Source organism: Bos taurus, chromosome 1 (genome assembly GCF_002263795.3).
Source record: "Bos taurus isolate L1 Dominette 01449 registration number 42190680 breed Hereford chromosome 1, ARS-UCD2.0, whole genome shotgun sequence".
Classification (NCBI taxonomy): Eukaryota; Metazoa; Chordata; class Mammalia; order Artiodactyla; family Bovidae; genus Bos; species Bos taurus.
The window spans coordinates 46,102,437-46,114,468 of NC_037328.1; the positions used below are offsets into that span (position 1 = coordinate 46,102,437).

Consider the following 12,032-nt stretch of genomic DNA (forward strand, 5'->3'; position numbering starts at 1 on the left):
TTCTAGCCTCCAGAAATATGAGAAAACAAATTTAAGTCACTCAAACAGTGGAATTTTGTTTAAGTCACTCTATCAGTGGAATTTTCTTATGGCATCTTAAGCACAATAATATAGTTGGTTAATTAAGAATTGATTTGAGCAAGAAATAGTAAAAAATGATATATATTCCTTAACATTAAAAAAGTTCTTTATTGAAATATAATCGATATAAAATGAACTGCATATATTTAAAGAAACAATTTGATGCACTTTGACATATGCCCATAAAACCATCACAACAGTCAAGAAAATGAACATACTCATCACCCCTGAAAAATTCCTCATATTCTTCATAACTCATCCTTCTGCTTTGGTTTCTTTTACTCAGCATAATTATCTAGAGATTCACCTGATAGTTCATTCCTTTTTATTGCTGAGTTGTAGTCCATTGTATGTATTTGCTATGATTTATTTTTGAGTTCTTCCAACCTTAAAAGTTTTCCTCCAGCTTTATTGAGAAATAGTTGACAGAACATTGTGTGAGTTTAAGGTATACAACATTTTCACAATAAGGTTAGTTAACATATCCATAACTTCACAGTTATAATTGTGTGTGTGTGTGTATGTGTTGAGAACTTTTGAGATTTATTCTCTTGGACTTTACTGGTGGTGCATTGGTTAAGAATCTGCCTGCCAATGCAGGGGACATGGGTGTGATCCTTGGTCCAGGAAGATTGCACATGCTGCAGGGCAAGTAAACTGGTGTGCCACAACTACTGAGCCCATGCCCCCTGGAGCCTATACTCTGCAACAAAATAAGCCACCACAATGAGAACCCCAAACACTGGAGGGTAGCCCCTGTTTGCTGAAACTAGAGAAGGTCCCGATGCAGCAATGAAGTCCTAGCATAGCCGTGAAAGTGAAAGTCGCTCACTTGTGTCCGACTCTTTGCAGCCCCATGGACTACACAATCCACAGAATTCTCCAGGCCAGAATTCTAGAGTGGGTAAGCCTTTCACTTCTCCAGGGGATCTTCCCAACCCAGGGATTGAACCCAGATCTCCCACATAGCAGGCGGTTTTTTAACCAGGTGAGCCACATGGGAAGCCCAGCATCGCCATAAGTAAGATCTGTTAGCAAATTTCAAAGAGTTTTATGGTATCATGTTTTAATGTTTGAGTCTCATTTCGAGTTAATTTTTGTGAGTGGTGTAAGATAGGGCTTTGATTTCATTCTTTGGCATGTGAGTATCAGTTTCCCAACATCATTTATAGAAGAGACTGACATTTCCCTATTGAGTATTCTTGGTTCTCATCAAATATTAGTTGACTGTGTATGCATAGGTTTATTTCTGGCCTCTCAATTCTGTTCCATTGTTCTATATGTCTTTTTATGCGGGTGACATGCTGTTCTGACTACTATTGCTTTGTAATCAGGAAGCATGATGCCTCCTACTTGGTCTTTTTTTTCCTCAGTTTTGGCTTTTGGGGTTCTTTTGTCAGTCCATATGACTTTTGGGATTTTTTTCCCTATTTTTGTAAAATAACATCATTGGAATCTCATTAGGGATTGCAATCTAGGTGGCATTGGGTAATTTATTATTTTTAATATTTATTTTTATTTATTTGTTCGGCTCTGCCAGGTCTTAGTAGCAGCATGCAGCATTTTCGATCTTTGTTATGGCATTCGGCGCCTTTAGCTGTGGCGTGTGAACTCTTAGTTGCGGCATGTGAAATCTAGTTCCCCAACCAGAGATCAAACCCAGGTCCCCAGCATTGACAGCGTGGAATCTTAACCACTGGAACACCAGGGAAATCCTGGGGATACATTTTTAATATTGTGTATCCAATGACAAATTTTCGTAGTTATGGTCTTTATTTTTTTGTTACAAAGCATTTAGTTTCTGGCATATTATAAGAATTGACATTTCAAAATTAAATTATTCCATGGAACTTTTCTGGTGGTTCACTGGTTAAGAATCTGCCTGCCAATACAGAGGAAAAGGGTTTGGGGCAACTAGGCCCATGCGCCACAACTACTGAACCTGAGCTGTAGGGCCCCAGAACCACACCTACTGATGCCCGCACGCCCTGGAGCTCATGCTGCACAACGAGAAGCCTGCCCACAGCAACTAGAGGGCAGCCCCCGCTCACCACAAGTAGAGAACGCCTTCACACAGCAGTGAAAACCCGGAGCAGCTATAAATAGGGAAACCCAAACCTATAATGCACCGTTGGAATTTTTATTTCCCAAAAATGGAGACCCTAAAAAGCTCTTATAAAACCATTCAAATACAGAATACCTCTGAATAATTTCTCCCTCTAATCTTTGATAATTTTCTTCTCCATACCTAACTCAATAGCGGTTTTTTGTTTTACTCTTTTAAGTAATTCCATTTTGAGTCTTTCTAAAGCACTCAACTATTTGTTTTCCAAAGATATTTTCTTTTTACACTTGATTTCAAAAGTTCATAGACAACTATATCATATCATTATAACATTTTAAGTGTTATAAACTGAGAAACCGAACTCAAGTTGGTGAGAACGGAAGCACGTGCTCTGGAGAGAGTACTGAAAGCAAACCAGCAGAATAAGATTCTTTCAGATTTCGATTAACTAACATAGGGCTGAGAGGATATCCTTTCAAAATGTAGTAATTGAAACTGACTCTCAATTTGGTGATTAGATGGATATCGGTAATTGTTTTAGACATATCTGAATCAATAGGAGTGTTAGTTGTTCAGTTGCTAAGTCATATCTGACTGTGACCCCGTGAACTGCAGCAGTTTCCAAACTTTTTGATAATTAAAATATTGGGGGGGGGGTTTCATATTGCATGGTCCTACATATATGACATTCTGGAAGAGGCAGCATTATAGGAAAAGAAAAAAGGATTTGTGATAGCCAAGAATTGAGGGAGGGTGAGGCTGCACGTGGGAATTTTTAGATGATGAAAGTATTCTGTACAGTACTGTGGTTGTGGATACATGATTCTAGATATTTGTCAAGACCTCTACGGTAGTACACAAAGACTGAAGTTTCACTATGTGCATATTTTACTCCCCAAATCTCAACTAGGATATCGGGGAGGGGGGTGTCTCAGGATGGAGTGAGGACTAGGATATATAAATCTAACTGTATTATAGATGAATGACATAAACTCCCAGAGAGAGAGAGGAAAAAGGGAAATGATGTAAGTAACTTCGGAAAATTGTTTTGTGTAGTGTAAATATCTTAGTCTGTTTTGGCTGCTATAACAGAATACCATAGACTGGGGGGCTAATAAACAACAGAAATTTATTTTTCACAGTTCTGCAGGCTGGAAATCCAAAAACAAGGCATTCAGTGTCTGGTGGGGGCTAGCTTCCTGTTTCACAGATGGCTATTTTTTCACTGTATCATCACACGGTGGAAGGGGTAAAGGAACTCTTTGGAAAGAGTGGAATAAAAGAATAGATGTTGGGTCTGAAAAAGGGAAAAAATATTCCCAAACAAGGCAACAAATTCAGCTGAAGCTGTGAACTTTTATTTCTTGGAAAGGAAGTATTCCAAGCCAAAGCTTCATGTGTGAAAGACTGCCCTTCCCAACAAGAAGTAATTAAGGTTAAATGAAGTCATAAGGGTGGGGCCATAACCTGAACAGAATGGTGTCTTTATAAGAGGCTGCTGCTGCTGCTAAGTCGCTTCAGTCGTGTCCGACTCTGCAACCCCATAGACAGCAGCCCACTAGGCTCCTCTGCCCCTGGGATTCTCCAGGCAAGAACACTGGAGCGGGTTGCCATTTCCTTCTCCAATGCATGAAAGTGAAAAGTGAAAGTGAAGTCGCTCAGTCGTGTCCGACTCTAGCGACCCCATGGACTGCAGCCTACCAGGCTCCTCTGTCCATGGGATTTTCCAGGCAAGAGTACTGGAGTGGGGTGCCATTGCCTTCTCTGCTTTATAAGAGGAGACAGCAAAGAGTTCTCATTCTCTCCGCCATGTAAGGACACAGAAGGTGTTTATCGTGTTTATCTACAAGCCAGGAAGGGAACTCACCAGGAACTGAATCAGCTGCATCTTGAACTGGGGCTTCTAGCCTCCAGAACTGTGAGAAAATAAAATTCTGTTGTTTAGGCCACTCAGCCCATGGTATTTTATTAAGGCAGCCTTAGCAGATTAATACAGGTACCAAATACCTCTTCTAGTCTCCTACCCTTGGCAGCATCTTCTCACTGTTCATGGTGTTTTGGAATAGGGTGGATGGTATCCAACGTGACAGCAGTCACTTATTTTGAACAATGGCTTGGTGGCTCTTGATGCCCAAATTTCATGCACTTGTTCAAAAGGAGGAAGCACAGGAACTGAATCAGGAGCTGACATGGGCTCAGGAGGGCTTATGCTGCAAGTTTCTGACATTGCATTTCCGACTCTTTGTGACCCTATGGGCTGTAGCCTGCCAGGATCCTCTTTCCATGGGGTTTTCCAGGCAGGAACACTGGAGTGGGTTGGCATGCCCTCCTCCAGGGGATCTCCCCTACCCAGGGATCGAATCTGCATCTCTTACATCTACCTGCACCGGCAGGCTAGTTCTTTACCACTAACACCATCTGGGAAGCCCCAGATTTGCTGGTGAATATCCCTCAAGTTAGCTGCATCAGAAACAGGCTTAATTTGCTTTTGTTTACCTAAATTTAGGCTCCACTCTTTGTTTTACTTAGAGAAATAAAGTTTAGTAACTTTAGCATCTAAACTGTTTCTGCAGGTAGGTCAGAAATGACTAGGTCCTTTGGTTTCGTATCAAAAACACAAACCTATGTTCTCTTTTTTTTCACAGCTCAAAGTTAGATTATCATAAATTCAACATTTTGAAATTCCTTATGCTAGGTCATAACCTGAGATTAGGGAATTCAAGAGGAAGAGATTTGGGATACTCTCCTAGGTACTTTTCATTTGTTTTCTCACTTATTTCTAAGAGCAGATAGTGTTATACCTAATTTACAGTTGAGGAAACAAACTCAGAGAAGTTAAGTAATTTGTCTGGCATGGCAATGCTAGTAAGAGACAAAGCTGTGAATTAGACTCATTCAGGCTAGGATCCAAAGTGCATGTTTTTTTTTGTACAGTGGGATTCTGCCTTACACCCAACTAAACACAGAGTTCCAAAGAAGAGCAAAAAGAGACAAGAAGGCCTTCTTCAATGAACAATGTATAAAAATAGAGGGAAACAACAGAAGGGGAAAGACTAGAGATCTCTTCAGGAAAATTGGAAATATCAAGGGAAACTTTTGCCTAAAGATGGGCATAATGAAAGCCAGAAACGGTAGAGACCTTGTAGAAGCAGAAGAGATCAAAAAGAGATGGAAAGAAAACATGGAAGAATGGTACAGAAAAGATCTTAATGAACTGGATAACCACGATGATATAGTCAGTCACCTAGAGCCAGACATTCTAGAGTGTGAAGTCAAGTGGACCTTAGGAAGCATTGCTGTCAATAAAGCTAGTGGATGCAATGGAATTCCAGTAGAGTTATTCAAAACCCTAAAAGATGATGCTATCAGAGTGCTGCATTCAGTATGTCAGAAATTCTGGAAGACCCAGCAGTAGCCATAAGACTGGAAAACATCAATCCTCATCCCAATTCCCAAGAAGGGAAGCACTAAAGAATGTTCAAGCCAGCAGACAATTGCACTCATCTCCCATGCTAGTAAGGTCATGCTTAAAATCGTGCATGCTAGGCTTCAGCATTATGCGAACCAAGAACTTCCAGATATCCAAGCTGGGTTTAGAAAAGGCAGAGGAACCATAGATCAAATTGCCAACATTTGCTGGATCATAGAGCAAGGGAATTCCATAAAAAACATCTACCTATGTTTCATCGACTTCGCTAAAGCCTTTGACTGTGTGGATCATAACAAACTATGGAAAGCTCTTAAAAGAGATGGGAACACCAGACCATCTTACCTGTCTCCTGAAAAACCTGTGTGCTGGCCAAGAAGCAACAGTTAGAACCCTGTATGGAACAATTGATTGATTCGAGATTGAGAAAGGAGTGCAACAGGGCAACTGAACAACAACAGTTCAACAATTCTGCATTGGGAGTATGGTGACTTTCCGTCAGAGATCTTTTAAGAATCTAGAGGTGATGGACAGGCATCTCTGGTCCTTCCCACTCTTTTTTGTGTCTGTAATAACTGTAAAAAAAAACGTTGTTTTTAGTTGCTCAGTCGTGTCTCTTTGCGACCTCATGGACAGCAGCACTCCAGGCTTCCCTGCCCATTATCTCCTGGAATTGCTCAAACTCGTGTTCATTGAGTTGGTGATGCCATCCAACCATCTCATCCTCTGTCACCCCCTTCTCTTCCTGCCCTCAATCTTTCCCAGCATCCGGGTCTTCTTTTTTCAACAAGTTGGCTCTTTGTGTCAGGTGGCCAAAGTATTGGAGCTTCAGTTTCAGTACCAGTCCTTCCAATGGCTATTCAGGGTTGATTTCCTTTAGGATTGACTGGTTTTATCTCCTTGCTGTCCAAGGGACTCTCAAGAGTCTTCTCTAGCACCACAGTTTGAAAGCATCAATTCTGTGGTGCTCAGCCTTCTTTATGATTCAACTCTCACATCGGTACATGACTAGTGGAAAAACCAGAACTTTGACTATACAGACCTTTGTTGGCAAAGTGATGTTTCTGCTTTTTAATACGCTGTCTAGGTTTGTCATAGCTTTTCTTCCAAGGAGCAAGTGTCTTAATTTCATGGCTGTAGTCACTGTCCACAGTGATTTTGGAGCCCAAGAAAATAAAATCTGCCACTGTTTCCACATTTCCCCCATCTATTGGCCATGAAATGATGGGACTGGATGCCATGAACTTAGTTTTCTGACTGTTGAGGTTTAAGTCATCTTTTTCACTCTCCTCTTTCCCCTTCATCAAGAAGCTCTTTAGTGCCTCTTCGCTTTCTGCCATTAGGGTGGTGTCATCTGCATAGCTGAGGTTGTTAGCATTTCTCCCTACAATCTTGATTCCAGCTTGTGATTCATACAGCCTGGTATTTTGCATGATGTACCCTGCATTTAAGTTAAATAAGCAGGGTGACAATATATAGCTTTGAGGTACTCCTTTCCCTATTTTGACACAGTCCGTTTTTCCATGTCTGGTTCTCAGACTGTAAAATATAAGATAACTCAAACGCCTTGGGGTTATGAGTGCCTGTGTGATTGGGGGTTAATAAAGATCACTAAGGTGGTCCGAAACCATCTAGAAGTCAGTATGTCCTGTTTAAGTATTAATATTTGCCACTTGCCAGACAGCCAGACTGGGAAACATAGGTGTCAGGGAGTCCAAGTATGGAACACAGGACTTAATCAGAGCAGAAGTCTATCACATTGGGCTGCGGATCCTTAGGCACAGAGGAAACAGAAATCACCTTTTATGAGTAGGAAAGGCTGATCCTCGAGAAAGAAGAATGAAATGGTTACTCCAGAAGAGGTTACCTCATGTAGAACCTCCTTTTATTTCAGTCATATGGGTCACTCATGCATACAGGCCTGCTTTGAAAACTTCTGAATCAGCACATAGAGTCCATTGTGGTCAGTAAATATCAAATATTTTGACCTTGAGACCACAGTCTGGGCAGTCTGCTTTTGGAGCCTGCCTTTTGCTGGGATGAACTGGGTTAACACCACAGCCCTGTGCTTCTAGCCCTGAGGAATACAGCGCAGCCCCGCCATCCCTTCAGCTTTCTTGAGCAATTGCTTCTGTCTTCGAAGTACTCCTTTCAGTTCCTGAATTTCACATAGTTGCTGCGGACGTTTTATGGCTTAGAAGAAAGTCCAAAATAGGATTAAGTGGTTTTTCGGTGGTGGTGGTGGTGGTGGTTAGTATTCAGGCCTTTTTGCTAGGTCACGTACAAGGAGAATAAAAGCAACGGGGTTGTTTTCAAGGATAAGAAAATACGTCCAAGTAAGGAAAGATTCAAGGACCAGCCTGTTCTGTGCTCGAGCTTGGCAGACCCATACAGGGAACAAAACATTGCGCCACTGAGAGGAAAGACGGCCCAAGTAGGGGCATCTCCAGTTGTTCCCTGGGACACTCTGATGTCCGAAGGCGACAGGAGCCGGGTCCCGATAGTGGGCAGAGCTCAGATCAAAGGCGACAGCAGCAGGACGCCCTCGCGAGGGAGAAAAGTTGCACGGAGCTCCGCGGGGGTCAACTCTGCGTCCCGGCTCTGGGCAAAGCTTAGCGCTCCAAGGCCGCGGCTGTCAGTCTGCACTCTCGGCCCCGCCCCTCCCAGAGCTGGACCAATCGCAGCCGGGGGTCGGGGGTGAGGCGACGCAGCGGAGCCAGGAAGCCAGGGCCGGGCGGCCTGGTGCTGCGGCTATTGTGCAGGTTGTCCCGGTCCCGGGCAGCTGGAGAGCGCACGGCGGGAGGCCAGACCTGGATGGAGGTGAGTGCGGGCCTGCGGCTTGTGCTCCAGCGCCGGGATGGGCCCCTGTCGCCCGAGCGAACCACTGCCTGGCTCCTCCCGGACGCCTCTCGGCTGCTAAGACCCTTTTCTCCGCGCTTTGGCTCCGGAGTTCCCGGCCCGATGCAGACGAGCTGCCGCCTCTGAGGTCATGGCTGGGGTACCTGAGCCTGGAACGCTAGCCTCCGGCTGAGTTGGAGCTGGTCCGGAGTAGCTCGAGCAGCAGCCGGTCCCGGGGCGGGGCAGGGCGCGAGCATCTCCATCCTCGGCTTTCTAGACTTGTCGCAATACCCGCGGGAGCAGCCGCAGCGCGGCGGAGCCCAGAGTTGGGGGCAGCTGAAGACCCTTCCCCCTGACACCTTTTCTGAGGGAGTACCGAACACTTGGAGACGGCTCCCTCCTCAGCCCCTAACTCCAGTCTCATCGCTGCTTTGAGCCCACCCTTTTGGCTGGGTGTCCTCTCAGGCGTTGGATTGTTCTGGTTTTACTGTCGTTTTGGGACATCAGATTTAGGTCGCTTGGGTAGAGTGTGACTTTTACAAGGTGAGATGTGGAGACTCAGCCTGGCCTGTCGCTCGTCTCCACTTGATCAAAGACCACTAGGGTGGTGGTAAGAGGGATTCTCAGGCACGATTTATACAAAATTTATCATTGTAAAATTTCCCTTGTTTTCATTATTTACCCTAGGGGAGGATTGTTGCCGCATTTTCTAAAAATAGAGGCGATGGGTGCCGCTCCTTACTGTGGTTAATTATCTGTTGGAACATCAGCGTGTGTTTGAAGCTGGCGGCACTCCCAGACCGTGATAATCAATTGTCTCACAGAGTAAAACAACACAATGTTCCTCCATAGCGTTTGGGCTCCGCTTTCCTTTGACTGTGTTTAATACGTTCTTTGTGCCTGTTATCCTCACAGTCTCTCTGGGCCTGATACAGTGCTATTAATTTGTTTCTGAGAAAGGAAACGAAGGGACATATCACTGAAGTAGGGTTGGCTCTCCCCATTGCCCCAGAATCGAATTGTCCTGGAGGGACGATGTAAGTTACAATGGAAACATCATTTCAGAAAGGCCATCCCTGACCAATTTGTACAAATGGCACCCTCTGGCCACTCTGTACCAGTGGTTCCCCTACTTGGCTGTGTATTATAATTATCTGCAGACCCTAAATAAAAAGCTGTTTCTCTGGCTCTACTCCCATGGATTCTGATCCAGTTGATGGGGTGTTGTGCAGGCATTGGTATTTGTATAAGCTTCCAGATGATATTAATGGGCATGCGAGATTAAGGACTACCATGTTTTAATAGCGCATTAAAAACATGCCCTATTTTCTTCTTACAGCATATATAGCTTTGTGACTTATTTGATTTGTGTACTTCTCTGTCCTGTGTTTACCCCCATCGCGGCCACCCTACCATCGGAGGCGGTGGGGGAGGGGGGGATTATGAAAGCATTAGTGCTGCTTTAAAAGGAGAAGAGAAGGCCTAGGTGAATCAGCATCTTGGGCATGTGAGGTGGGGGTACATGAAAGAGAAGGGGGTCTGTGGAATTAAATCAGGAAGCAAGTCCTGCAGATGTCTGTCCTTGTGCAGACTTCTGTCCCTGCTTCATTTTTGTTCAAGGATGATCTCATGTGGTCTTGGATGAGTCTCCAGTTTTTTCTCTAGATGGTGCCCTGTTAACTTTCAAAGTCTTACTCAGTACCCTATGAAATACAGCTGTTCTTTGGAGAGTTTGAGCTAGGAGAATTCAATTATAGGTATATTCTGTGTAAATTGTCTTTTGTATGGGTGTCCTTGCATTCCAAATTCTAATTCCAGATACTTGCTCTGATAAATACATTTATGTGACTAGCGGGTCAGAGTATTTAGGATGAGGACTGTCCCAGAAACTAGATGTGTGGTTGTTCAATAATATACTGTTTTTGTGAAATGGTTGTCTAAGAACATTCGCCCAGTGTGGAGTTGCTGCCTCATTTTCTTTTTAGTACCAAACTCAGGTATTTCATTTGTGTGACTGACGATTGCAATTCCAAGTAAGATGGGAGTAGAAAGTCAGATGTCATTGTTGTTAAGTTGCCAAGTCATGTCTGACTCTGGGACCCATGAACTGCTGCATGCCAGGCTTCCCTGTCCTTCACCATTTCTTGGAGCTTGCTCAGACCCATGTCCTTTGAGTCGGTGATGCCATCCAACCATCTCCTCCTCTGTCATTGCCTTCTCCTCCTGCCTTCATTTTTTCCCAGCATCAAGGTCTTTTCTAATGAGTCAGCTTTTCCCATCAGGTGGCCAGATTACTGGAGCTTCAGCTTCAGCATCAGTCCTTTCAATGACTATTCAGGGTTGATTTCCTTCAAACCTGATCAAAACTGGTTTGATCTCCTTGCAGTCCAAGGGACTCTCAAGAATCTTTTCCAGCACCACAGTTTGAAAGCATCAATTCTTTGGTGCTCTGCCTTCTTTATGGTCTAACTCTCACATACATAAATGACTACTGCAAAGACCATGCTGCTGCTACTGCTGCTGCTGCTGCTAAATCACTTCAGTCGTGTCCTACTCTGTGCGATCCTATAGACAGCAGCCCACCAGGCTCCTCTGTCCCTGGGATTCTCCAGGCAAGAATACTGGAGTGGATTGCCATTTCCTTCTCCAATGCATGCATACATGCAAAGTCGCTTCAGTCGTGTCCGACTCTGGCGACACCATGGGCAGTAGCCCACCAGGTTCCTCTGTCCACGGGATTGTCTAGGCAAGAATACTGAAGTGGGTTGCCATTTCCTTCTCCCGGAAAGACATAGCCATGACTGTATGGACCTTTGTTGGTAAAGTAATGTCTCTGATTTTTAATACACTGTCTAGGTTTGTCATAGCTTTCCTTGCAAGAAGCAATCGTCTTCTAAATTCTTGGCTGTAGTCACCATCTGCAACAATTTTAGAGCCCAAGGAGAGGAAATCTGTTACTGCTTCCACCTTTTCTCCTTCTACTTGCCATGAAGTGATGGGGCCAGATACTGTGACCTTGATTTTTTTAATATTGAGTTTTAAGCCAGCTTTTCATTACGTTGGGCTTCCTTTGTGACTCAGCTGGTAAAGAATCTGCCTGCAGTGCAGGAGACCTGGGTTTGATCTCTGGGTTGGGAAGATCCCCTGGAGAAGGGAAAGGCTACCCACTCCAGTATTCTGGCCTGGAGAATTCCATGGACAGTCCATGCGGTTGCAAAGAGTCAGACACGACTGAGCGACTTTGACTTTCACTTGTTAGGTATCTGACTTCCTAAAGCAGAAGTGGAAGGAAGTCCAATACCTTGGACTAATGGCAGTCGGTATAGGTTTGCCACAGGTCATAAGGAATTTAGTTTGGCACGTAAACAGTCTTAATCAAAATTTGACAAAACAGACCCAGCAGATCATGGATTTTACTTTTTGCTTGTTCTTTGAACATAAATATGAAGCATGAGTAAGTGTGTTCTAACCAAAGTGCTGACGTTGAGAGTCCTCATGGAGTGATCACAACTTTTAGATGTGTCCAGTACCTCTAGCTTTCTCTAGTGGTAGGATGGAGCATTGAAGTGCATGATTATTCTAATCTTTAAGAAAAATAAGGACCTGCTGTATAGCACAGGG

General features: G+C 44.0%; 1 protein-coding gene across 5 annotated transcripts in view; it reads left to right on the top strand.

The window, feature by feature from the left end:
- The first annotated feature begins 8,326 nt into the window (after window positions 1–8,326).
- NXPE3 (neurexophilin and PC-esterase domain family member 3) overlaps window positions 8,327–12,032 on the top strand; it is a 55,160-nt gene continuing 51,454 nt past the window's right edge. For 4 of the 5 annotated variants that reach the window (NM_001081529.2, XM_059885104.1, XM_005201233.5 and 1 more), the window contains 1 exon segment: window positions 8,327–8,393. The gene's annotated coding sequence lies outside the window, so the exon portion shown is untranslated. 5 annotated transcript variants of the gene reach the window in all.